This window comes from Mustela lutreola, chromosome 11 (assembly GCF_030435805.1).
Source record: "Mustela lutreola isolate mMusLut2 chromosome 11, mMusLut2.pri, whole genome shotgun sequence".
NCBI lineage: Eukaryota > Metazoa > Chordata > Mammalia > Carnivora > Mustelidae > Mustela > Mustela lutreola.
Genome location: NC_081300.1, coordinates 16,262,323 through 16,267,072, shown reverse-complemented (window position 1 = coordinate 16,267,072; position 4,750 = coordinate 16,262,323).

Below are 4,750 nucleotides of genomic sequence, written 5' to 3'. Positions count from 1 at the left end.
TATTGGATTCCTAGCATCGAGAACATGTGCTATCCACAGTGGTGGCTGATTTAATGAAAACAGCAAGGAACGGTATTTTACAGATGAGGAAACAGGTTAAGAAACTTGTCTGATTTCACAGTGTTATTAATTATCACAAGTACATGTTTTTTCACATCCTTATCATCAGTCATCAGAAGTTTTTCTAAATATTAGTGCTCTCCCAGGTGTCTGGAAAATGTCAAACTGCTTGGCTTTCCTTCCGACGAAGTCGACAGAAATCATTTGATCACTTTCAAAAGTCAGTTCAGGCCATTCCAGTCTTGTTAGCATCAGCGCTCTCTGGGGTTTCCTTGCTGGTCTTTGATGTGAGCGTTCATCGTCCATCGAATGAGGAGTCAGGCCTTGTGCAATGTCCCAGCCACCACACTCAGAGCCCACCCTGGTCAGCTCCTCTCTTGGTAGGGTGCACCGTCTGAGAAATGCCATTCTTTATCCGAAAGGGGTCCTGCAACTCCCCTGTGCACCATAAGCCGACTGCAATTTCATAGACATTTGTTTGTCAATTTTTATTGTACTTTCTCCTTTGACCCCTTAAGCCCTAAAAATGCTGATCTCATATACCCCCCCTCGGCCAATCTAATTAGCCCCTTTTAATCACCAGATGCTTTCAATAGGGTTTTCAAGATGTTCCCCCAGAAGTGTCTTCATTCAGATGTCAGGAGCTTACCGCACTTACACGGAGGGGTGCGTGTATTGTGAGTCAAAAGGAATCAGCTTTCAAAAAAAGGGAATCAGCTTTAAAGAAATGCAACTTGGAAATCTTCAGAGTTTTCTGAAACGACTCAAGAAAACCAGCAAGCATCACTTTGTGCATTTATGCTATTTTTCTCTAGCTCTAGGACTTAGACACCATCTAAGAGTGATGTCTTTAGTATATAGGTGGGGTTGACAACACATAGTTCTCCCAGGAGAGCAGCATTTTGGAGGAAGGTGAGGAAGCTGAACTTGGATACAAGTTCATTTGCTACACTTGCAGCACTACTTTTGGTTAGGTTTAAATTTTTTTCATAATAAAAGGTGTTTGTTTGTTTGTTTTTAAGGGGGAAAAAATAAGGAAATCCTAGAATTCTAGATCTGAATTTAATTTGTATAGCCCTAAATTTTATTGCATTCTCCCAGCATCATTTTTGTAGTTCTGCAAACCACTATTTGTAATGTAGACAGAAATCTAAGGGCAATCTAGAAATTCTGTTTCTAGGTGGAACTGCATCCAATCTGATCGAAAAAAATGGAATGTAGGAGTGAGCAGGGAGCCAAAAAGTAGAATCAACCTGTGTCCATGGACAGATGAATGGATAAACAAAATGTGGTCTATACGTACAGTGGAATATTACTCTGCCTTAAAAAGGAAAGCAAATTCAGACACCTGCTGCAGCATGGGAGAAAACTGAGGACATTCTGCTGAGTGAAATAAGCCAGTCATGAAAGGAGGCATATGGTGTGATTCAATCTTACGAGGCCCCTAGAGTTGTCAAATGCACAGAGACTGAAAGTAGAAAGGTGGTTGCCAGGCTAGGGTAGGGGTGAGGAGAGCATGGGAAGGTCCTGTTTCATTCATGGATTCAGAGCTTCAACTGCGGAAGATGGAAAGGTTCCGGAGATGGGAGGTGGTAATCGTTGTTCTACATGAATGGGCTTCATGTCACCCAACTATGCTCTTAAAAATGGTGACAGTTGGGGTGTCTGGGTGGCTCAGTCACTTGAGCTTCCAACTGTTAGTGTTGGCTCAGGTCCTGATCTCCTGGGTTGTGGGGTGGAGTTCTGAATAGGCTTCTGTGCTCAGCGGGGAGTCTGCTTGAGGACTGTCTCCCTCTCCCTCTGCCCCTCCCCCCACTCCCATACTTTTTCTCTCAAATAAATAAGCAAATCTTGGGGCACCTGGGTGGCTCAGTCAGTTAAGCGACTGCCTTCAGCTCAGGTCATGATCTCAGGGTCCTGGGATTGAGCCCTGCATCAGGCTCCGTGCTCAGTGGGGGACTCTGCTTATCCCCTCTCTCCCTGCCCCTCCTCGGGCTTGGCTCATGCTCTCTCTCCCTCTCTCTCTCTCACAAATAAATAAATAAATAAAATCTTTTAAAAAAAATTTTATTTATTTATTTGACAGAGAGAGAGAGAGATCACAAGTAGGCAGAGAGGCAGGCAGAGAGAGAGGAGGAAGCAGGCTCCCTGCTGAGCAGAGAGCCCGATGCCCCGCTCAATCCCAAGACCCTGGGATCATGATCTGAGCTGAAGGCAGAGGCTTTAACCCACTGAGCCACCCAGGCGCCCCAATAAATAAAATCTTTAAAAAAGAAAAAAGAAAAGAAATTCTTGAACAGGTAAACCATTCTATAGTGAAAAATACCAGAACTGCATTTGTTTTGAGGGGAACAGTGTGACGCACTAGCCAGGAAGGGCCTGCATGAATTTTCTGAGATGATAGTAATTCACCATGTCTTTTCTTTTTTTAAGGTTTTTATTTATTTATTTGAGAGAGAGAGAGAGAGAGAGCGCACAAGCAAGGAGGGAAGAGGCAGAAGGAAAGGGAAAAGCAGATTCCCGGCTGAGCAGGGAGCTCTGGTGGGGTGGGGAGGATTCCGGGGGGGGGGGGGGGCTTGATCTCAGCAGCCCAGGATCATGACCTGAGCCAAAGGCAGACTTTTAACCAATTGAAACACCCAGGCACCACCGCTCCCCCGCCCCCATTCAAGAATTTCTTATAAATGGAATCATATGGCTACTTTGGGTCAGACTCCTTTCATTCAGTTTGATGCTTTCAAGATTCTCCACTGTTGTTCTGCACTGCATTCACTTTTACTATTTAGTATTTCATTGAATGACTCATCCATCATTGTTTATCCATTCCCCTGTTGATGGACACCTGTACTGCTTCCAGTTCCTGGGTCTTACGATTAAAGCTGCTGGGAACATTCTTGGACTCATCTTTTTGAGGACATGGGCCTTCAAATCCTAAGCATGCAGTGGCCAGGTCAGAGGCTGGTGTGGTTTAGTCCGTTACTTTCATATGAAAGTGCCAGAACGTTTCCCCAAACTGGTGGTACCATTTCACAGGAGAGTTCCCACTGCTCCACGGCCTTCCCAACCCTATAAAAACCTTGTCAGTTTTTATAATGTTAAACATTCTAGTGGGTCTGTGATACGATGTCATTTTGTGATTTTTTTAAAATAATTTTTTCATTAACATAGAATGTATTATTTGTTTCAGAGGAACAGGTCTGTGAAGCATCCGTCTTACACACTTCACAGCGCTCACCATCGCACACCCTCCCCAGGGCCCACCCCATCCCTCCCTCCCCCCTCCCCTCCAGCAACCCTCAGTTTGTTTCCTGACATTAAGAGTCTCTTAGGGTTTGTCTCCCTCTCTGGTTTCCTCTGATTTCATTTTTCCCTCCCTTTCCCTATGATCCTGTCTTGTTTCTCAAATTCTACATATCAGCAAGATCCTTTGATAATTACGGTTCTCTGATTGACTTACTTTTGCCATTCTTTTAACAATCACACTGGGCGCCTTTTCATATGCTTGGCTGCGTCTTCATCTCCCTTTGTTAAGGGTCTGCTCACACTTTCCCCTTTCTTTTTGCATTTGTTTTTAAAAATTTTTATCATTGGGTTGTATTCATGTAAATTATAGATATATTTATATCTAACAAAAGATTGGAATTTGGAATATATGTAAGTATATATTTATATTTTATTCCTTGGGGATAAGAGTTTAAGAATTACTTCTATTTCTTCAATAAACATGGAGTTATTCTACCCTCGTATCAGGATTTGTAAGGTTTATTTTTTTCCAAAGAATTTGTCAAGTTCAAATTGAGACAACTAAGTTGTCAAATGCATTGGCATAAAGTTCTCTGTAGTGTTCCTTACTGAGATGTTAATAATGTCTCTAGAATCTGCAGGGAATGCTGGCTTTGGTTTTTGATGTTGCCAGTTCATGTTCTTATTCTTTTCTTTTCTGGACTGACTGATCGAGCACACACTAATTTTGTTGCTCCTCTTAAAGAACTAACTTTTGGGCTTCTTAAAATGTATTAATTGCTTTCTTTTTCATTGATTGGTGCTCCTGTATTTAATGTTTCCTCCCTTCTCCTTAATTTGCTAAGTGTTATGTTTTTACCAAGAGTATTTTGGTTGGTTTGTTTAGCAGTCTGCAAACTTGGCTAGATAGAAACTCCCAACTCTTTCCCCTGGGTGGATGGGGGCTTGGTGTCTGTCTGAGGTACACACAGGTCAGGGACTAGCCAGTATCCGGAGCAGACTTAATACACAGAATTAGGATCATTCTCCCAGGGCTCTGTCCCTTCTGGAAATTGCTCTTTCATTTTATGGCTCCTGGGGTCACCGCGGTTCTTCGAGCAAGCCGAAAGGGCTGCAGGTTTCCTATCTGAGTTTTAGCGGTCTTACTTGGCTTGACTGGGGTCTGCCCTCAGATGAAACCGGTAAACAAAGGAAAATTCACTGGCCCTTCTTCCTTTTCCCAAGTGTAGATTCAATTCCCCTCCAGTGTGGACCTGCTTTTGGCTGCTGTCTGGTGCCTTTGGGCTATTGTTTCTTTGTATTTGGTCAAGAGTTTAAAGTTGTTATCTGCAGGCGTGTGGATCCCCTGGGAGCTAATCCTCCCTTATCAGAAGCTGCAAACCACAGTCGGTTAGTTATAATCTCACTCCAGTCGGTTAGTTATAATCTCACTCCTCTCGCTGTCTCA